The sequence below is a fragment of the Ambystoma mexicanum genome, chromosome 4p (assembly GCF_040938575.1).
Source record: "Ambystoma mexicanum isolate Mex_15411 chromosome 4p, UKY_AmexF1_1, whole genome shotgun sequence".
Taxonomy (NCBI): domain Eukaryota; kingdom Metazoa; phylum Chordata; class Amphibia; order Caudata; family Ambystomatidae; genus Ambystoma; species Ambystoma mexicanum.
The window spans coordinates 55,727,504-55,750,808 of record NC_090927.1 but is presented as its reverse complement, the minus strand read 5'-3'; the positions used below and the strand labels follow the sequence as shown (position 1 = coordinate 55,750,808).

Here is a 23,305-nt window from a genome sequence, read left to right as displayed (position 1 = left end):
GCTAGATCTATCAGCAGCTTTCGATTTGCTGGACCACAAAATCCTGCTCATCCGGATGGCTACTGTCGGCGGACTCTCCAATAATGCCATTATTTGGCTTAGATCCTTCTTGGAGGGCCGCCAGTCATGCGTCTATTGGGGTGACTGTTATTAACTGTTACTCGGAGGCACAGAGTACCTCAGGGGGCATGGCTTTCCCCCTTGTTGTTCAACATCTACATTTTTCCTGTGTGTGTTGAACTGGAATCCCTGGGGATCTTCTTCTGTAATTATGCAGACGACTTTCAGTTGGTACTGAACATCACTGGGAATCATAAAAATAGTGCAGAAAGTCAAGACCTTAGGTACATACATGGAGGAAAGTCTGGACAGTGAGGCACATGTCACCGCCATCTCCACAAACACTAACTACCACTTAAAGGTACTTAGACAAGTAGCCCCTTTAATCTCGGTGGAAAACCGTATAAAACTTGTAAGGGCAGTGATATTGCCACATGTGGATTACTGTAATGCCTTATTGGGAGGTGCCAATGAGGCCGATATCCAACAGTTACAGAAGATACAAAATGCTGCCATGCGGATCGTCTTCCGGATGAAAAACTCTGAACCCATTAGTGTTGCGAGGAAAACACTCCACTGGCTCCCGGTGGCAGCACGCATCCAATTTAAATTGCTCACCACATGTCACAAATGTATTTTTGGAAATGCTCCCCTATACTTGAAGGAGAATATTAGCATTTACTGACCTAAGAGATGCTTAAGATCTACAGAAGGCTCCTTGTTGGCATTGCCGCGGATAAATAGTTCTTGCGGACTAGGGCGGGCCTTCCATGTTCAGGGTGCTCAAGCATGGAATGCTTTCCCATCTCAGCTACGAAAGACAGAGGACCATCTCGCCTTTCGCAAACAGCTGAAGACAATGCTATTTTACTAGGATAATCGCCCAGCTTCTTTTCCTATATCTGTCTCTCGGCGCCTGGATGCCTACAGGCTTTGGCACGCTATAAATCCAATTAACATAACATAACATAACCTCAGTTCCGTTTTTCCGAGCAACTGCTTTGTGTCACGAACGGTGCATCAGGATTTTTCTCGACGATGTCCTTGTCATCTACCCCCACCACACCCAAGACAGGTTTAAAAAAAAAATCAGGAGTGTGGTAGGAAAATGTCAATAACCCACCCCCATCGGAATTGCTTCTGGTGTTTCAGCCAAGAAAATCGGGTTGACAAGTGCGGTTCCTGCCAGGCCATGTCCACTAAGGCTCCTAGGAAACATAGAGGTAAGCTGGTGGTAGGGGAGCAAACTTACACGTCTTCTAAAAGACAAAAAGATTCGGATGAATCTAGTTGAAAATCTCGACATGGGTCGAGGAGGTCGAGATCGAAGAGTCGCTCGAGGAAATCCTCCTCATCTTCGACTAAGAAGTCAAAAAAGCGACGTCACAGGTCTTCTTCCTCCTCTGAGAGGAGAGTGACTTATCCATCCAAGCACGATTCCCCTGAAAAATGGGAGGCCTTTAGGGCTTTGATGCTTAAAATATTCGAGAAGGCGGCCCAGACCCCCTCAAACATGCTGCGTGCAGATCATGCCTCTACCCACTCTAAAAGTGACAGAGGGAAATCAAAGTCTAAACACGCAAGAGCCAAAAAAAAGTCGAGAGTGTCATCAAGGGAAAGTTCCCCGATGCCTCATACTAAGACAAAACCTCAGGTGCATAAATCGGTGGTAGCGGAATCGACATCGGCGTCGAAGTCAATACTCGACTCGACACAGTCGACGACTACTGCGTCAAAACCGCCGACGAAAATGGCATCGACACCTTTGACTGTATCAAAGCCTTCTTCAACAGTATCGAAGCCTGCTTCGAAAACATCGAAGCCAGCGTCTTCTTTATCGACGCCTCCGATGCCTTTATCGAGGCATTCTTTAATCCCGATACTCAAGTCGACGCCATTGCCCATGCCTAAGTCGATACCACCCTCTTTACCTGAAAAAGCTTTCCATCCTCAACCCAGAGAGGAATTTTTCAGATCCATGTCATCCATTTTTGAAGAACACTCCACTGAAGAGGATGTCACTTCAGCTGGAGTAAGGTTTGGAGGCAGAGAGGTCCCTGAAGAGCTAGTGGAACCGAATTCCAAGATAACAGATCTTTATGACTGTCTCCAAAATGCCAGTGGCCTAGACACTTCACCTGAAGTGGAATTTGAGAGACCAGACCCTACAGATCATGCTGATCCTAGTTATAGAAATCTCATGGGAAGGGTCATTGATTTTATGGGTTGGAAGGCAGCTTTCCCAAATTTCGACCCGGATGACATGACGGACATCCTGAGTGAAGGTCCTCTAAAAGATCCTGTTCTTCCATTCCATAAAGCACTTCAGAAGAGGGTAATGGTAAATTGGAATACTCCTGATTCTATTTCAGCAGTAAACAAGAAATTTGTACCAAAATACAGGCCATCTTTATCAGATCCGGAATATCTATCTAAACATCCCTCCCCTGAAAGTCTAGTGGTTCAAGCTGCAACCTCCACTAGGCAATCAGCTTACCCCTCAATACCACCAGACAGGGATGATAAAAAAAAGTTGATGCTTGGGCCCGGAAAGTTTTTTTTTCGGGCAGCATGGCCCTTATATCGACTAATGTCACTTGCACTTCAGCAAGATTTACATACACCCTGTGGGACTGTATGTCATCAGCGGCTGAACGCATCCCGGAAGGTGAGGAGCGGTATGGTTTCCTCGCTATAGTGAAGGATGGTAAAGAGGCATGGAGGAATGCCTTCAGTCAGGATTGGACACTGCGGATAGTATAAGCAGGTCCATGGCATCTAGCACGATCCTGTGCAGATTTGCATGGCTAAGGAAATCTGGCTTTGCACCTGATGTACAATCTAGATTACTTAATATGCCCTTTGACGGCTTAAGGTTGTTTGTCAGAAAGGCGGACGAGAGCTTGGAGAAGCTGCAGACCTCAAAAGCGGCAGCAAAATCACTCAGCGCCGCTATAAAACAGCCTCAACAACACTCTTACGCAGGCTCATCTTCCTGGAAGAGTCGCTCCTTTCGTTTCTACTCCTCTTTTGGAAAAAGGAGGGGGCAGGCAGGTCAAAGAGGCCAACAGAGAAAACCCTTTCGTGGTGGAAAAGGGAGAGGTGCTAGATCAGCCACAGCAGCGGCTACTACCTCCTCAGCCACTGATGCAGCCACTGCAAAGCCACTTTGAGGTCCTCACCCACAAGACCCCAGTGGGAGGCAGAAACACTCGGTATCTGGACGAATGGCGGGGCATTACGTCAGATGCCTGGGCACTAGAGATAGTGACCCATGGTTACCGCCTTCCTTTTCATCAAAGACCTCAAGATCACCCACCGGGAGCCAACTCTGTAAAAATTCCAGACCCGCTCCTTGTGCAGGAGATTTTAACCCTGCTAGAGAAAGGTGCAATAGACCATGTACCTGTAGCGGAAAGCAACAAGGGTTGGTACTCCCCGTATTTTCTCATCCCCAAAAAGGACGGAGGATTGAGACCCATCTTGGACTTAAGAGATTTGAACAAATTCCTCAGGAAGGACAGGTTCAAGATGGTGACCCTTTCTCAGATCCTTCAGGCTCTTCAGCTTCAGGACTGGCTGGTTTCATTGGACTTTCAGGATGCTTACATTCATGTGCCAATCCATCTCAAGCACAGAAAGTACCTGAGGTTCGCAATTGGTGGTTCTCATTATCAGTTTCGGGTTCTACCATTTGGGCTGACCTCCGCCCGAGGGTTTTCACCAAACTGATGGCGGTGGTGGTAACGAGTATCAGGAGAAGGGGGATTCACGTCTACCCTTATCTGGATGATTGGCTAATCAGGGCATGTTCATTCGAACGAGCCCAGGAACATCTGGCCTTGACCAGCCACTTCTTACACAGACTGGGCTTCTCCCTCAATTACAAGAAGTCACAAATGATTCCAAGCCAGAGACTCCAATTCATCTGAGCAGTCCTGGATACTTCCTCAGGGAAAGCCTCGCCTCCCGAGGAGAGAGCTCACCACATTCTGCAGATGTTAACAAAGTTTCAAAATGCCCAACATCTACCGGCATTCGACTTTCTAAGGTTGCTAAGCCTCATGGCATCCTGCATTTTTCTGGTGCCAGAGGTCAGATTGAGGATGAGATCCCTTCGATGGGCCCTCAGGACTCAATGGTCCCAATTTTCGGGGGAGATGTCAGATCTTCTACAAGTCCCAGCCAAAGTGGCTCAAGATCACCTATGGTGGGCTTGCAAGGAGAATACCCTCAAGGAGGAACCTTTTTGGCAACCATGGCCGGAGATAATGGTAGTGACAGACGCCTCACTCATGGGGTGGGGAGCCCACACCAATGATCTGACAGTCAGCGGTCGTTGGTCTCCATCGGAGTCCAAACTACACATCAACCTTTTGGAGCTGAGGGCAATTAGACTAGCTGATCATGGACAGAATGGCAGATCTGTTGGCCATGTGTCAGGTGTTTGCACAATCAGAGAACATGTCGGCCTGGTGGTTCCAGAGGCTTCTGGGCCTCATGGCCTCATGTGTGCTGGCTCTTCCTCTTGCTCGTCTCAAGATGAGGCGAATACAGATGGCTCTTCGGAGTTCTTGGCGCCAAGCAGTGGACCACGACTCCAAAATGATTCCTGTTCCATCTTTCATGAGAGCTGACCTTGTGTGGTGGTCGTCTCTCAACAATTTGTCAGTGGGCGCGGCCTTTCAGGACCCCGGCCTGCTAGTGACAATCACGACGGACTCTTCCCTTCTGGGGTGGGGTGCGACGTTGGACCTTCTTCAGGTTTCTGATCTCTGGTCACCACAGGACAAACTCCTTCATATAAATCACTTGGAGCTCCTGGCGATCTTCCTGGCGCTCAAAGCGTTCCAGCCTGTGATTGTCAACAAAGTAGTCCGGATCCGCACAGACAATGTGGTGTCCATGTTTTATATCAACAAGCAAGGGGGTACCAAGTCCCCCCTTCTTGTGGATCTTGCCATTCAGATATGGGAATGGGTGGTTCAGCATGGCATCTGGCTGGTGGCAGTGCACATCCCGGGTCAGCTGAATGTTACTGCGGATGCCCTCAGCTGACGAACAATGGTCAGCTACGAGTGGGAACTGAACTCGGAGGTCCTCTTGCAAATCTTCACGTGTTGGGGCACTCCAGAAGTGGACCTCTTCGCAACAGTGTCAAACAGGAAACTTCCCCTGTATGCATCCAGGAACGGGCTGGGAGCCTCCTCTCTGGGGGACGCCCTCGAAATTCCCTGGCTCAACATGAGAGCCTATGCTGTCCCGCCTCTGTCTCTGATTCATCGGACACCGTGCAAGCTGAGGAGCACGGTGAACTGTTCTCTTCTGCTCATAGCACTGTGGTGGCCGGCCAGGTTTTCGTTTTCAGAGCTTCAGCATCTGTCGGTGTGTGCACCGATCAGGCTTCCGTTGGCTCCCGACCTGCTTCACCAGAGAGATCGGCAGCTGTGGCTACCCTCCCCACAATCGTTCAGCTTGGCTGCATGGTGCCTGAGTTCAGATCTTTAGAACACCTCAACTTGTCCGCTGATAACATGCATATTATTCAGGCGGCCAGGAAGCCCTCAACGAGATCTCAATACAGGAGCAAATGGCTTTGGTTCTGCCACTGGTGCTTAGGCAGAGAGCTGGACCCCAGGGGGGCTACGATCGACACAGTGCTATCTTTTGTCTCTCATCTAGCAGAGGCAGGCATCCATGTCTTGACATACAGGACTTATCTTTCGGCTGTTGCCGCATAACTATCCACGGATCAGTGCTCTTTTTCACTGGCAAACCCATTGGTTAAAAGGCACTTTGCGGGTCTCATGTGTCTTTACCCTCCTGTTCGCAAACCGCATCTGACGTGGGATCTGAACGTGGTCCTTACGGCCTTGTGCCATAAGCCCTTTGAGCCAATGGCTACTGTAGACCGTAAGCACCTTTCGTGGAAAGTGTCCTTCTTGGTCGCTGTGCCTTCAGCAAGACGTGTGAGTGAGCCCCAAGCCTTGTCAGAGGAGCATCCCTTTCTGGTTTTTTATAAGGATAAGGTTGTCCTGAGGACAAATCCTTCTTTCCTTCCAAAAGTGGTCTCTGATTTTCATCTGAATCAGTCAATCTCCTTGCCTGTCTTGTTTCCAAACCCAGCCTCAGAGGCTGAGAGGGTTTTGCATTGCCTGGACGTTAGAAGAGCTCTTAAGTTCTATCTGGACAGAACATCTGATCTTAGGAACTCTTCTTAGCTTTTGGTGAGTTTCGGTAATCCGCAAGGTAAGCCGGCCTCGAAAGCGACCATCTCCAGATGGATTGCTGCCTGTATTGCGGAGGCTTACGTTGTTCAGGGTCTTCAACCTCCAAAAGGGGTTCATGCACATCTGGTACGGGGCAAGGCAGCTGCTGTTGCCTTTCAAAATTATGTCCCCTGGGAGACCATCACGAAAGCGGCTACCTGGTCCTCTCCATCGGCCTTTTGTAAACACCACTGTTTGGATCTGAGCTCCAGGTCTGATGCTCAGTTTGGCCAGGCTGTGCTTAAAAACCTTTTTCAGTTAGGAGTTTTCCATCCACCTGTAATTCCTGTGAGGAGTGCTTGGGAATCTCCCCTAAGTTTGGAGGAAAGGGGACGGGACGTAGGAGTATAATAAGGTTACTCACCATAGTGACCACCTTATTCCTAGTCCATAGTCCCCTTTCCTCCATACGCCTGCCCGCCGTACCCTCTAATAAGGTTCCTCTGTTATTGTTTAAAGGCGATAGAAAAGGACTGATGGGCGATGCGCTGGGCGGAGCTAAGGAGGGCGGGGTTACAGGCAAGTGCCGCACCCCGTGTAAAAAGAGAGGAAGGACACATTTTTTAAAAATGTGATGCTTTTTACAAAGTGCTCTGGTCCAGTCCCACAGGACGGAGGAATGTCCCATAAGTACGGAGGAAAGGGGACTATGGACTAGGAGTAAGGTGGTCACTACGGTGAGTAACCTTATTAGTTCCTTCAATATTGTCCCCTTTTTACTTTGGCAATGCGTGTTCTTGCTGCAATATTGCAGCTTCTTTGTCTTGGCAATAATAATTGTAATCTTTCTTTTCTGGCTTCCCTTCAAAATGAGTATATTGCCCAGGTAACTTTCCTACATTAGTTTGGTATTCAAAACACTCATTAGTGGTCAGCATTCGACTACAGAGTGTTCTGGGGTTACCCACGACAGGCCAGCTCACCGGTCTCTCTACATGTGTCCGCTTGAACCACCGCCTCTATTTCTTCTGTGAACTCCTGCACGTCCGACAGCTTCGGTGATATTGCTGCGGCCCGTGCCGCTCTAGAAAGGTGCCTACCTTGCTCTTCCTGTAATGCAGTGCTCACCAACCACCACGATCAGGCATGCAACACTTGAGAGCATCTTTCTCCCAAAGGACAGCTTGCACAAATACTGCTTCCCGCTGCGCGACCTCTGCAGTTTAGCCTTTCTGCTAGGAAGACCCTCTCGGGACCGAACTCTGCACCACAAAAAGCGGCAGCTCCGGCATCTTCAGTTTTCGGCTTCTGCTGCTGCATCTGCGGCTTGCAACTCCTACTACTGCTCCACCTTCTTGTTCTCATGGCCTGTACCTGAGAGGGCCTTAAATATTCAAATCTCCCGTTTAGGTGTGGGTCATCAGAACCACTAGACTGCATCTTGCATTTTGGTGCCTCTGAGCACCTCTTCCTCGTCCCAGTACTTAGGGCATTGTGGAACTTAAAGTCCCCAATGTTCTGATTTCTTTCTATATCAAAGGCCTCCATTTTGTAACAGGCTATCAAATATGTGCGGTCTCTCAGGAAGTTATTTGGAGGATTCCCCTTTCATGTGATCCTCCCTCAGAACACCACCCCTAGGGTCAGGATCATGATAGCCTGGCCACATGAGAAGGGTCACAAGCCAGGATTCTTGGGATGACCACCTCTGCTTCATCACACTCTGCAATTAGTTTACATGCATATTTGGGAAATAGTACATGTTAAGCAGTTCATTTTATTTCATAGATGGTTTATAAGGTACATGTACATTTCAGAAATACTCACTATATAGCATGATATCATAGACATTAAATAAACATTAGGACCAACGTATCATCGGGGGTATTAAGCATGTTTAAGGTTATAAAATGATGCTGTGCAGTATGTAAATAGAAGTAGGAGCCCTAAGAACATGTAAGGTTATGCTGTAAGTATTATTCAAGATGTTTATTAAGAGTTGATGCTACATGCACCATGGTCAGGATGGAAATGACCAACAATAATATCAACAGAAAGGTGCTAAGCGTGGGCACTGAATCGCATTAAGAGGCAACAAAGTAGGATCATAAATGGGGCCCAGTGTAGGTTGGGCCTACCAGTGGTGAGTGGTGTTTTGTGTTCACTCACTAACCTGCCAGTTCTGCAGATCCTCTATCTCTGTACTCCAATCAGAAATAGTGCCACCATAGACACACTCCTTTGTTGGCCTGGGAATCACTTAGACCCTTCATCGTGATGCTTCACACATTCTCAAAACCTATAGATTATCTTGTTAGCCCCCTTGCCCAGAAGAGAAAGATAAAGTCGCCATCTCATGCCTTGCCCAAGAAACTGAGGTAGCTTGCAGGCATACAGTCTATGCAACCGTGGGATGTGGCCGGAGAATCTGACGGTTGTGTGGCCTGGCAAAAAGAAACAGAGATTCTCACAGGGTGTTCTTATTGCAGACCAGCCCATTGACAAGATATATTGTTTTACCATTCGGACCCAACCCTCAGATGGCCGGATCATGCACAGCATGTGAAGCAAACCCTTGATGAGAGTGACCTAAGGAAATTGCCTGTTTTCACAGCAAGCAAATGTAGTTGACAATGTCTCCTAATCTGATCCAAAATGCCTTTTATTATGAAAGATCAGTCCAATTTCAAACTGCTTTGAACCATGTATAAGGCACTGGCTTTAATCTCATTATGATGAAGTGCAAATATACATATAAGATCTAGAATATGTTAATATTGTGATCCTAATTGTACTTCTAATTAATCCCAAATAAGATCCACATTTTATTACAAATCGTTTTGTGTATGTTAGGGTACACATTTGCATTGGTTTGTTTGCTTTCTGGGAAATGTGCGTAATTCAGATCAAAGAGAAACCGAGATGGAGATAAAACATAGAATTACGTACCGTGCGTGGCCGAGAGGAATAGCATTGCAGTGGACCGGTGAATATATGGTTATAGTGTGTTTTAAAAGCTTCTGCCCATAGAGTGTGATAGGGGGTAATAGGTCTGAGTATGGAGTTGGAAAGGAATACCAGGAGAGGACAACTCTATGCCATTGCAAAGACAAATACATGCTCCCATGTCTGGAAACCAAGGAGAAATGAAATGCTCCATCCGTGTGAACGGTCACCTCCATTAATTTGAGAAACTATTTCAGTGAGTGATTAAACGATATGGACATATATGAAGTATATATGAGAAGAACGCAGAACAGGTCAATAAAAAGCATGAGCCTTGGATGAGGCGGGAGGGGCCTGTTGACTGAGACCCATCAGCGATGTTCTGTGTGGAAGCCAAGGAATAGGGCATGTCTAAAATTGCTGTTTCTCCAAAAGCTGGTGCGAAGAGGGTTAGAATTTCTCCCAATGGATTATCCCCCAATCATTGCGGAAATTCCTGGCCTTTCCTGTGAGCAGGAACACACAGGTCTGACTGATTGATATAGCCAAACATGAACGTTTCCAGAAATAAGAGGGACCTATTAAAGTAAAGCCAAATCAAAAGCAAACATGGAGGGTTTGAGAACTAAGTAACTATGATATGAAGTTAAATCAGGACAGAACTGGTGTGAGTCAGTCCAGAGAGCGCGAGCAAAGATGGGTGAAATGGAAGGGTGAAATGAGCGAGGAGAGTAATGGGGTCCAAAGGGGAGGCAAGTTAAACCCTACAAATGCACTAATGGCACGAATTGTAGCTCTGGCGATAGGATCAGGGTTATCTCTTATATTAAAGTGAGGTCGTGGAGAAACAGAGGACATTACTGGGGGGGTAGAAGGAAAACTGGGAGACCAACTGGTTCAAACTGTAGGCTGGGGAGAGAAAGATGTCTGTAGTAAGTAACCAAAAGGAAGGGGGCAAGATGCACCAAGGATAATAGGGAGGGATATATTGAAACTAGGCTTACTTCGCTGTTCTCATTAAAACAATGGCTGTTGATTAACCTGGAAGTCGGTTTACACAGAAAAACAGCTATACAATTCTCCGAAATATGTGTCCATTCTGAAAAGAGCCGGAGCATAGCCAAATAGAAAATGAGCCTGTTGCGGTCAGTAAAGTATTTCAGAAATATAAAAGGGCAAGGCTTGAACACTTGAATAGCATTGTTTCTTGTAAACTAATTTGCGTGTAGCTTTCTTTAGTTTTGTCTTTTCCCTACATTTACCTTAATGGGTTTGAGTTCTTGATGATGTGCGCCTCCACTTGTTACTTTTTGATCATTCGGGGATGAAAGAGCTTTGTCTAATGCGTACACCACTGCATAGGCCGTGTTGTAAATTGGGTAGTCTTTTGCTCTTAGTCTAGGACCACCGTGATCTCCCAAAATACCCAGATCTTCCTTCCCAGTGCAATTTCCAAAAAGGTCGTAAGATTCTGTATGAGGCAAGTTACACTTAAAATTCCAAAACCAAACATGTTTAAGAAAGTAGTCTTCTGGATATCTTTCTGGGTTGGTTTTCGAGGAAAATTCTCAGAAACCTGGAATCTCCTGTTTATGTGGGACAAAGGCCAAATTGCCATTAAGCGGAACAGTGTTGAAGTAATACCATTTTTCAAAGCCAAGTTCATCTGTGAAGATCCACACCTTCCCGTGTACTGGAGGCATTTGCTGTATTAATAGACCTATTTTTGTTTTTTTTATTGTATTTAACTGTTTCAACAGTTTTTACAAAGGAAAAGATTTCCTCTTTAAGTTTGTGTTGTTTCCCCCGTGTTGTTTCTTTGGGTTTCTTTAGATTGGCTTGCGAAGGGCTAAGTCCTTTAATATTGCACCTTCTAGGTTCGGGAATCCAACTCGAGGCTATGTAAGAAGTTTCCCATTGCTATGACTGGTCTTCGACTTAGCCCGTTCATCAAGAACGTCCACCAATATTCTTCAATTCTGAATATAGACGCCCAAGATGGGTTTCTCTGTTAGAGATTAGACCCGGGCAGTCAAGGATCAGGTGTTTCAAGCTTTCGATTGTATCAGGTGTCAGACAGAAGCGGCAGAAGTTTGCCTCTGTTTTGCCACAAATTCCCAGTACCTCGTTTGTTTTCAAGATGTTTAGTCTTGCTCTCAAAAAGGTTGAGTGGGTTTTCTTATTTGGGAATTTCAGAAGGTAACAGAGGGGCTCATTTATTTTTTGCGCGAAGGGTGGTAAATGGGCTGCAGACTTATAGCTCAGCGCTTTCAACTGTGTATCACACCAGTCCATTTCTTTGAATTTTGTTGCTGTCTTTGTTGGATTAGTAAAGAGTTTCTCTTCTGTGCTTCCTATCTCTTCCAAAATTGTCTAGTTTTTACTAATCCATGCTTGGAGCATTTTGTTTGTACCTTTCTCCATTTCTTCGTGGATGAGTGTATAGATTTTTTCTTTAGACAATCTCATTTTTCTGTAAAGCATCAGGCTGTTTAGAGACACCGTACCCTTGAGCGAAATAAGAGTTCTCTTCTTATCAGGGCCATTGGGGTCGAAGCTGGAAGACGGAGTAGCTTCCTCCAGAGAAAGACTTCCAGTTTTGGCCAGATTGTTTCGGGGATGATTGGCATGGCTTCTACTCCGTGAGTGAGTGCTGGCACTACTTTCGCCTTGTAAAAGGGGATCGCCGCTTTGAGTGAAAAGCGACCACATTTTTTGTCCATCAGGATCATTTGGTTGGTCAGGGTTTTATTTTTGAGGTCCAAGGTTTCTTGCATCAGTTGCTCTTTGTTTTTATTACTGAAAGTGATGCCCAGATATCTGAAGGTTTCAACTTCTTCCAGTGGTGCGCCAGCAAGGAACCAAGCACCGTGGACTTTTCGTTTGGCTGATTTGACCAGTCGCATCACCTTGATCTTCATCGTGTTGCTCTCAAGGTCATTGGTTTTGAGGTATTCGTTCAAGTTGTCCAGTTTTCTCTGTAGCCCGATCTGGGTTTGGTCAATTAAAATGATGTTGTCAGCATAGAGCAACCTGCTGACCTTTTCTGTGCCCAAGGTCGGTGGAAATGCTTTGACGCTTTTTTCAGAGTGTTGGTAGTCTCCTGTATAGGCATTGTAGAGAGCCGGCGCCAGGGGGCATCCTTGCTTTACTCTGCGACTCGTCGGGATAGTTGTGGAAAGGAGGCCTGTACCATTGAGTCGGATTCTCATGGATGTCTGGGAATACAGTTCTTGAATGGGTTCCAACAGCGATTGAGGACAGTTCCAGCTAAGGAGTTTTTTCAACAATTTGTTTCTGTTGACCTTGTCGAAGGCTTTGGACAGGTCAATAAAGGCCAAGAACAGAGGAGTGCGCCTTCCAGTACTCTGGCCTTAAGGTTGTTAAGCACAAATATGTTGGCCGTTGTGCCTAGATTTTTTGTGAATCCAGTTTGGAACGGGTCCCACCCTTCAGATGAAGGAACCCAGGCCTTGAAACTGTCCAAAAGAAATGATCCAAAGAGCTTTCCGATGCTATCCAGCAGCGCGATGGGCCGATAGTTGTTGGGATCACCTCTTTCACCTGATTTATATATCAGGACCACGTTAGCTGTCTTCCAGGGCAAAGGGATGGATTTTGTTGAAGCACAGGATTCGAAAATTTCAGCCACTAAGGTGGACCAGCAAGCGGGATTAGACTTTAGCTCCATGTTGGAGAGCCCATCTGGACCGAGAGCGCGTGATGATTTGAGCTTTTTGATTTTGCTTTCGATGCTAAGTGGGGTGAGTTCTATGTCCCATTTGTCGGTGGTTCCACCGGAAGATTCAATTGCATAAAGTGGCGAGTCAAAGAGAGCTGAGAAGTGAGTAATCCAGGACTCTTCTGGGACGCTAGTTGTTAAAGTGTCTTGAGTTAAGCAGCTTTTGGATGATATAAGTGGCCAAAAAACCTTTGGTTGCTTGCCACTGAGCGTTCTCAGCATTGATTCAGAATCTTCTTGGTAAAGTTGAATTTTGTAGCCTTTTAACCAGTTCTTATATCGGTTAGTCGCTATCCGTGCTTCCACACTATTAGTGATCGAAGGAAGGCGAACAGCCTTTCTTTTCGCTCTTCTAATGGTGAGTCTTCTTTCTCGAGGACCAGGTTATTGTGGTGTTGGGCCTTGGGTTGGTTTTTGCCTCTGTTTTTTTTCACCTGGTAAGGTAGCAATAGCGGGCAATAGTCCGTGAGACTCGTGATCTCGTTTTGCTTATTCAGTATTTTTGCTTGTCGGTAACTGTTTGTTAGATCAATTATCGCTGTCTCCTTCAATCGGAGGCGTGTAGTGTTTGCGTTGGTCTCGATGTTGGTAGGCATAAATGTTCGCGAACAGTTGGTAGTAAGTGAGGGGGTTGTCCAGGTTGTTTTCAAAAGGTTATGATCATTATAGAGTGTTTGAGTGACCTCAAAACCGGTGACCTGTGTCAGGAGTTCTCTGGAAAGATATACGTGGTCCAAGATGGCGTGTCGTCCTGCTAGTTCCCAGGGAGTGTGCATAAAGAAGGTCGTGAGATGCCATAAGGTTGGCCCATTTCCAGGCGTAGGAGTGGTGTTTGTACTTGGATTGGGCAAAGAGTTCCTCGGTGGGTTTTCAGTTTGTTTTAACGCTATTTTAGCGTTTAAGTCCCCACAAATGATTATGCTGTCAATAGTTTCATTATTTCTGGCTTCGTCCAGAAGATCTTCCATTTTAGGGAGGAATAATTCTGTTGGGCTTTCCCTCGAATTCCAATAAACGTTTACCAATAGGTACGTTATGCTCTTCTGTTGGTTTGTGCCAGATTGAAGTGAGCATTGTTGGATCAAGGTGGCCAAGATGTGGGGGTCTTCTTTTACGACCTTGGTCAGTTGAAGGTTGGACCCTATGCGGATTGCTGTTAGTAGGCCCGCCTTCGGTCTACCTGTGGGTCCTCTCAGGGCTGAGGAGAAGGTGATCTCAAAGCCATCGATCGTTGTTTTTTTGAGCATCCATATTTCTTGAAGACACAAGATGTCAAATGATCCAAGGTTTATATCGGAGGTGAGAGTTTTTTGTGGGGATGTGTGTGGGTACAACCTCTTCTGTTGGCGACCTTAGATTATTTTTAATGCTTTCCAGCCATGTCGCATCCGTGTGGCACTTGTTGGAGGAACCAATCCCCTACCTCCTTGGTTTGAAAACAGATCAAAGTGGTCTGCCACACAATGATTGCGCCACACATATGTTTCCAAAAACAACTTCCTTTATATTTTGCAAATTTGGCCATATACAGCAAATCGTTGTGCAAGTTTTAGAGTTTTCCATTCGAAATCACAAAGCCCTCTATTCCTGGTTAACACGTGTTTCGGCTGCTCAAGAGCCTTTTTCAAAACAAATAGGGAAATAGCGCAAAACAATCATATTCCATCTTTCTTTCTCCCACAATCTATAGAGCATAGAGGGAACATGATATCTTTTCCTGTGACGCATCCCAATTGCCAGAGTTCCTCAGCCCATCCAAAGAATGATCGTGGCCTCTTCATCACTTCACTCCAGTGCCAAGGTAAAGGGTGTGGAGTCCACACACAGCACCCCTCCTACACAGACAATGTTAAGACTGCAAGAGGGGGATGTTAGGACAATTGATCAGTCACCTAATTTGCTGCCTGGCCACAATTCCCTAGTAACACCATGATAACACTCGATCTACCTGCAAATCTCCACTGGAGTTCAACAATACACTACCCATCTCTTCACACAGGAAGATGTCTAGGGGACCCTCAGCATTAAGAAACAAGCATTAGCAAAACGAATAGTTCTGCCTGTTTTAGTGAAATGTGTGCTCTGTTTATGACTTGGTCCAATCACATAGAGATCAAAGGAAGCAGTCACGACTCACAGATGTCCACACAAGAAATCACATAGATATCAAAGTAAGCAGTCATGACATACAGATGTCCTCACAAGAAATGCCTAGGGGGACCCTCAGCATTAAGAAACAAGCATTGGCAAAACCAATAGATCTGGCTGTTTTAGTGAAATGTGTTGGTGTATAGCTTTTAAAGATGTGCTCTGTTTATGACTGGGTCCAATCACATAGAGATCAAAGGAAGCAGTCACAACATGCAGCTCTCCTCACAAGAAATCACATAGATATCAAAGGAAGCAGTGATGACATACAGATATCCTCACAAGAAATGACATGATACCTCATTAAGAGTTTGCCGGTAAAAAAATAAATTACCGGCATGCCGGTGCTACCGTGTCTGTGTAGCACTGCTGCCGGAATGTACATTAGATTCCGAGTCAGCGTGCACGCGCCTTCCGGTATGCCGGAAATGGTAGCACCGGCATGCGGGTAACGGCCCCAAAGCCCCCGGTACCGGCATCCTCGATGATGCAGGCACCAACACCGACAATGCCGTAATTACCAGTACCCCGATGCCGGTAATACCGTCACCGGAAACAACGTCATTGGGCCGGAACAGGAAATGCACCAGCGGCCATCTTTAAAAACGCAATCCATTGCAATCCTCAGTCTACAGCAGTCCAACAGGATAACTGAGTAGGCAGGAACAAACAAGACCATCAGGTCATCGGGGCAACGCACTGTCCGTCATCGGAAACCAAGTTTTAGGAAGCAGGAGCTAAACATGTTGCATAGCTCCCAACCTTTCTTTCACCAAGGCGGGTGAAAACACCCGATTTTCTTTTTGGCGGGTGAGAGGCCCATAGAAGTGAATGGGCGTATGAGGAGCTTGGCGGGTGATTCATCAGCTTTCAAGGCGGGTGACACCTGCCAATAGCGGGTGAGTTGAGAGCTATGCATGTTGACAGACACACTCGCCCAACATGGCGACGTCGTCTTCGACGCTGACCTGCGGCAGCCAGCCCAACTGCGCAACAAAGCCATATGGGAGGAGGTGGCCCCCAAGGTATCGGCAGTGGGGACAACACCCCGGACTGTCCGCGATTGCCGCAAGCGCTGGGATGGTCTACGTCTGCGGTTCTGTAACCTCCTTGCTGCAGAGCACAGCCAGGAGCTGGCCACAGGAGGCGGACCGCCATCCCCCCTCAAACTCACGTTCTGGGAGGAGACCTGCAGCACCGTCATCAACATGGAGGGTATTGAGGGCATAGGAAATGCGGAGAAGGGAGTTGCAACATCGGATGATGACGGTGAGTGTCCCTTACCGTAATCCCAAAGTCACACCACACACCTTCATCCCCAATGCCAATGGCCAAGTCCAAATGCCAAGTAGGTGGCACCAGATTCATGCTGTATTTGCACCCACCGAAAGCCACCTCCCACAAAACCACAATGTACCTGCCACGAACACATTCAACAAACCCCACTGACACACCCCACATGACCCCTATATTGCCAACACAAGTACCATCTGCATGCGCAGACACACACACACACACACACATCACTGTACAACTGCACCGTGTCACCTCATGGCAAGATGCACACATCACCAGCACCAGTTGCACACTTGTCACACCCACCATGTCCATACACGCAGAGTAAACCTCAATGCATGAACGTACAGAATGGGAGCACATAAGTTCCACAATGAAACACCACATGGCACACAGCCCCTGTGGCATGCACAACATGCAAACCACTAGACACCTGTACCCCACCCAACAGACACTGTGGACAACATGGCTGCACCAGAAGGATGCCCCGATACTGCATCCCCCCCACATTCTTGTGTGCACCATGCCAGGCTCTCCAACATGTCAATGAGAATGCGCATGACTCAGAATGTACTAGCATTGATGTATGTCAGATGGATGCACACCCATAATGAATGCCCTGCCCCACTGTCCCCCACAGGCACAGTATCTGAAAGCGAGGGTGAACATGCCACAACACCCCGGACAGCCGCTGCACGTGAGCGCTGTGCCGAAGACACTGCCTCCAGCCAGGAGCCGTCTACCTCCACGGCAAGCCACAAGCGTGCCACACCATCCATGGCACAGACCCCTGCCACCAGGAAACACAGACTGGCCAGCAGCCCGAGCAGCAACCTTCAACTTCTGGCAAGGCCCCCCGGCAAACATCAACTTCTGCCAGCAAGGCCCCCCGGCACTCAGCAACATCTGGGGCACAGCAGGCACTTCTGCAGGAAGAGACAGAATCCCCTGTGGCCAGCGAGCAGGAGGAGGCACTATCTGCTGTGCAGAGCGAGCAGGGAGAGGCAGCACAATCCGCACTGCACGGTGAGCAGGAGGAGGCAGACTCCCCAGGCCACAGCCAGCATGAGGAGGCAGAATCAACGCCACCCAAGCAGGCAAGCATGCAAGGTACACCTGAAGATGGCTCAAGTGCACACTGTGCAGTGGAGGCCAGTGGGCCAGATACTCATAGCGACAACGCTCTGTTCAGTCCTGCAAGACCTCAGAGCCCACCTCCCCTGCCAGTAGCTGGTCTCCACCACATCAGGGACATTGAGGGGCGACTCTCTCGCATGGAAGCGCGGCAGCAGGGCATGCAGGCCCCGGTCACACAGTACGTGACAGAGGCTGAATGCACATGGCAGACCATGCAGGATGCCCTGCAAGACACTGCAATAATGGTTAGCAGAGCCGTGTTCCACGTGGCTGAGTGTGCGCGAAGGAAATGCTGTCATGTCTGCCATGGCCCAGTCCAGTTGGCAACCGCAATAGCGGAACAAAAGAGCATAACCACAACCCCCCAACCCGGCCCATCCTCCAGCACAACGCCGGCCAGTTCAACTCAAACTAGCCCTATCCGTCGCTCACAGCGACTTGTTTGCCGCCCAGAGGCTCACCCCCCTCCTCCCAAAAGGAGGTGTGAATAGGACAACTTACAAGTGCATGTGGGGAGGGAGTAGTTGGGAAGGTGTTGTGGGGGTAGTGTGGGAGGAGGTGTTGGGTATTAGGTGTGGGGGTGTTGGGGTATTGGTTGTGGGGGTAGTGTGGGAGGGGGTGTTGGGGTATTGGGTGTGGGGTAGTGGGGGAGGGTGTGTGGGGTCTATTCAAGGGGACAGTAGGGCAGTTAAATAATGCAAACTGTACATAGTTATTCATTATTCAATACAGCTGGTGTGTAAAAGAAAAACACATGACTGAACATTTCTTCTTGAGTGTGTGTCTATTTAATTATTTACAGTGCCCAGTGCCTAGTGTGACCCATGCCCAGTGCCTTGTCTTTTCCAGTCCATCTGAAGTACGGGGCAATTAAATCTTGCCGTATCGCACGTCCTTCATTTACATTGTGCCGCTGAGGAATTCCACCATCTTCCTCATCATCATCCTCATCCTCAGGTGGCATCATGTCCATGTTAGGGGGCAGGGGGACGTTGCACCGGATGCACATGTTGTGTAGCATGGCACATACTAACACTATTTTTCCCACCTTCGCTGGCCCGTAAATGAGTGCCCTCCCATCCCCGACCTGCTGAGGCAGCGGAACCGGGCCTTCAACAGGCCAAATTTCTGCTCAATGGTGACACAAGTGCGTACATGTGCACGGTTGTAGTCCTCTTCGTGCATGTTCACTAGTTGTATGATGGGGGTCATGAGCCAGCCCTTCAGGTGATACCCAGCATCACCTGCATGGGAGCAAGAGAAAGGGTACTTGTGATGAATTTAGTAATTCCATGTTAGCACTGCCTGTACAGTGTTCATGATTAAATGCAACTAAGTATTCATAACTGCAAATGACATGTTCCATTTTTAATGACCCGGGCTGATCCATGGGTGGGGGGATGGGTACAGTTGCCGTCCCAAGGACCATTCAATGTGAACCTGCACTCTCACAAATCAAGTCCAAATGTCCATGATGACCTCAGTATTCATTGATGTGTTACCAATGGAAATAGACTGTGCATGTACAGTGGATCATCACACATTTACCTAATTGGCTTAATCTAACACAGTGGTATCCCCAGTATGCATACTACTAATTCATGTCTCCATGTACATGTCCATCAACACCTTCCCCCATATGACTAGGTCAGATTTACATTGGTGGTACGGGCCACGGGGGAAGGGTTACGTTTCTGTGATACGGCTGGGTGGGGGTTGGCATGGTGGAACTAAGGTACTTAGGATGAGTCAATCATATCTTGGTGGTAGTCAATGATTGCTGAACATAATCGTTCTCATACTTGGCCCATTGCACTTGGAGGTGTCCCTTAAGGTGACATGACAGGCATACTGATCTTCAGTGTACCTGTGGACTGAGTGCAGTAACTGATATTTTTAAGTGTGGCAGATGGGTTTCCCTCAGGCAGGGCAGCATGACTCGTGATTTCCTTTACAGAGATCATGTATTTCATGCATTGACACAACAGGGTGGTGCATTGTGGTACATGTGGTTAATGTTTTCTGATGTCCCTGATACATGTGCTGGTGTGGGCACTGTGTCTGTTGATTGCTTGTACACACAGCTGTGTAGGCCTTGCACATCTGCAAGCATGGCTGTGTTGCAAGTTACTAAGGTCACAGTTGAGGGCTCCCAGGACGCTGTGTGTGGTCTTGTTCCATTCTATGTGTGTGGTTCAACATTGTGCATGTTGGGAATGTAGAAGTTGCTAGGTCTGATTCCTCATCCGACTTTGCCTTCTATTGGCCGACCCAGTGTCTCTGCACTTCATTGCATACCTGGTAATGTTTACGGCTATATGCAGGAGTGATAATGGATTAATGCATGCAGTTTGCACTTGTGCTCCTCATGCATGCAATCCTATGGTATGTTCCGACACCCCTCATGGCCCAGCCAGCAGACATGTTGCCTATGCTTGTGATCCCCCCCAATCAACACCCCTCATGGCCCAGCCAGCAGACACATTGCCTATGCTTGGGATTCCCCCCCAATCAACAGCCCTCATGGCCCTGTGGTTAAACTCACCGTGCAGCCAGGTACGTTGTGCAGAATGTCGTGCCATGTAGTGGGGAAGCGTGGAGTTGCGCAGCACCATGGCGTCATGTGTGGAGCCAGGGAATCTTGCACAGCAATGCGTGATGATTTTGCGTGCATCGCACACCATCTGTACATTCAGGGAATGGTACAGCTTCCTGTTGCGGTGCACTACCCCCACAGCATGCCGGACAACCAGCTCTGCATGTGTACAGTCGAGGGCACCAATTACATTTGGCATGCCTGCCAGTGCATAGAATGCTATTTTGGTTGCATTCACCTCCTCCGCAGTACGTGGTAACTTAATGTGATCGCTTGCGTGTTTCAGGAGTGCAACTAGCATCTGGTTGAGCACACGGGAGAAACAGGGTTGTGAGATTCCATGCAGCTGCCCCAATGTGTGCTGATAAGTGCCTGTGGCAAGGAAATGTAGCACAAACACTAGCTTCAGCAAAGGGGGGGCGGTGGCTATCCGGATATTGATCAGGCTCACTAGGTCATCATGAATGAGGTCCACTATTGTGGTGATGGTGTCCCTGTCCAGCCGGTACAGGGTGTGGATCTGGGCAGGGGGTTGGTTGAATGGGCTGGCCCTTAGGCGAGGGATTGGTGGCTGCCTGTGGGGAACAACTGTCTGCACAATGGGTATGTGCTGGCCCAATCTCACCCTCCCTCTCCTCCTGTGCCTCTGCTGCATTCTCTGGCTGACTGCCTCCTAACAGAGTAGCAGTGCATGCATGTCCTCCAGCTCCAGTACTGCAAGTGCTATTGGTAGGATTGTGGATTTGGGAGGGGTATGGTGTGTGGGAGTGCTCCTTTTGTGCTGTGCCAGACTCTATTGCCTCCACCTGTGGTGATTGTGTGCACCTGTGGCAGGTTTCTACACACCAGATTCCTATTAACGCCTGCACTGCGATGCCATTGTTAACGGCATCATTGTATTCGTTATTACCGGCATGTGCATGCCGGTAATTGCTTATCCGTGCACCTCTTAATTTGCACTTAACAGCGGCATGGCGGTGTCACTGGCACGGCTGCCGCGTGTGTACGCTGATACCGGCAATGGTGTGGACGGACACGGCGGGTCCCTGCCGATGCCGGTGACACCGGCATCGCAGCTCCTAATACTTCCGTCCGGTGAACGATGCCAGTACGGTAATACCGGCATCGATTTTACCGGACCGGCAACCTTGTAATGAGGCCCATTTATATCAAAGGAAGAAGTCGTGACATACAGATGTCCTCACAAGTTTTCACATAGATATCAAAGGAAGCAGTTGTGACATACAGATGTCCTCACAAGAAATCACATAGATATTAAAGGAAGCAGTCACAACTCACAGATATCCTCACAAGAAATGACATTGATATCAAAGGAAGCAGTTGCGACATACAGATGTCCTCACAAGAAATCACATAGATATCAAAGGAAGCAGTCGTGACATACAGAGGTCCTCACAAGAAATCACATAGATATTAAAGGAAGCAGTCACAACTCACAGATATCCTCACAAGAAATCACATAGATATCAAAGGAAGCAGTCACAACTCACAGATATCCTCACAAGAAATCACATAGATATCAAAGGAAGCAGTCGTGACATACAGATGTCCTCACAAGAAATCGCATATGGATTAAAGGAAGAAGTCACAAGATACAGATGTCCACACAAAACATAATAGAGATCAAAGGAAGCAGTTATGGTTAGCCACCGATCCCATGAAATGCTTAGCATCGTGTTAAAAGGCATACATGGCACAGTTTAAAAGCATTTTAAGTAATTATGGTCACTAGACAGAGTGCTTTCAAATGGTGATATCACTATCTCAAAATACCCTTTGAAGTCAAAATAATTATATATGTTCTACATGCCAAATAACGGGGCAAGCATGACTGAGCAGCTGACTGACACCAGAGCCTCTCGCTCATTGTATCTCTCGCTAGCAGTGAACAAAGCTTGCTCCAGCCGGACTCAGAAATATCTCTCAGTGATGTAAGGGAGTCCCTCAATGCTCACACCATACAAAATACTACCCACTAGTGAAAGAAGGCCCAGCACACCTCATGCGAGAATAACAAGTTTTATTTCCACAAAAATAGGAATGCGCCAGCAAAAGACTCTAATGCCGACGAACCTTCTGCCGAAATCAGGTTATGCAACATCTTAAAAGGGCATACAGCGTCATCATTGACGCAACCACATAAAGTATAAACCTGCACGGCTGGTGGGTGTGACCCTATACATAGGCTACCCGCTCCATAGGTGATGCCAGGCCATTGGTCCCAGTCTCTTCTGTGCGTCTATTTCCACGTGGCCTCCTCCTCGCTTGTCACCCCACACAAGGGTAAAATTAATTGGACATACCAAAAGAAAAAATAACACATTTGTTATCTTCCAAGGTCTTCCACCCACAATTTAGATCTGTTGTTTTACCCCTCCCTGCACCACGCATCACAAATCACATAGGCCTTAGAGCTCTGTTCTCTGATCTTTTTTGATCAATCAGGGGTCTAACAGTTTTATGGTCGGTGGTCTGGGGCTGGCTGGTACCTTGGAATTCAGAGGTCTTGGGACTGGGCAGTTGGGTACTATAACGTACAGTTAGGCTGATGGGAATGGGAGACATGTACCCTCCTTCTCAAGGGATTGTATCTTGCAAAGCTTTCAGCCCTCCTTCCATGGCCTTGCAGGGCGCATTCCTCCCGAGCTGCGACTGTTGGCAACTCTTAAGACAATTAAAGGGTTATAATGTTCTGCAACTCCTGCCTTTCTCACCATTGCTGGAAAAGGCTGCATGTCTACGCTCGTTTCTCATGTTTGTGGCTTGCTCTGGAGCATTGCAGGCTTGATCCATGCAAGGCCTTGATTTCAATATGGCTGCTATTATTCAAGATGGCGTTTCTACACTAAGCACACTCTACATCTAAGAATACACTACTTTACCATGTTGAATTTTTCCACCACCGCCTCCTCTCCCTTTTGCGCTCTTACAGTCCCAATAGCACGCTACCAGGCCTCTGCGTCATTCAAAATCGCTTGGGGGCAGGGAGCATATCTCCCCTTCCGAACAGTGCCACTGGCTTGAATGGAAATGAAATGCATAGTGAGAAACAATTACAGAAACCTTGCATACCTGTCTCACCTACCACAAGAAGTTATTTTGTGGATGATATTGCAGCACAAATATATAATAAATGGGCTTCATCTTCCC

The 23,305-nt window shown here is 47.6% G+C and overlaps 1 protein-coding gene across 1 annotated transcript in view; it reads right to left on the bottom strand.

The window, feature by feature from the left end:
- LOC138452738 (vomeronasal type-2 receptor 26-like) overlaps nt 1-23,305 on the bottom strand; it is a 433,093-nt gene that overhangs the window by 391,015 nt on the left and 18,773 nt on the right. The gene's annotated exons all lie outside the window — the stretch shown is intronic.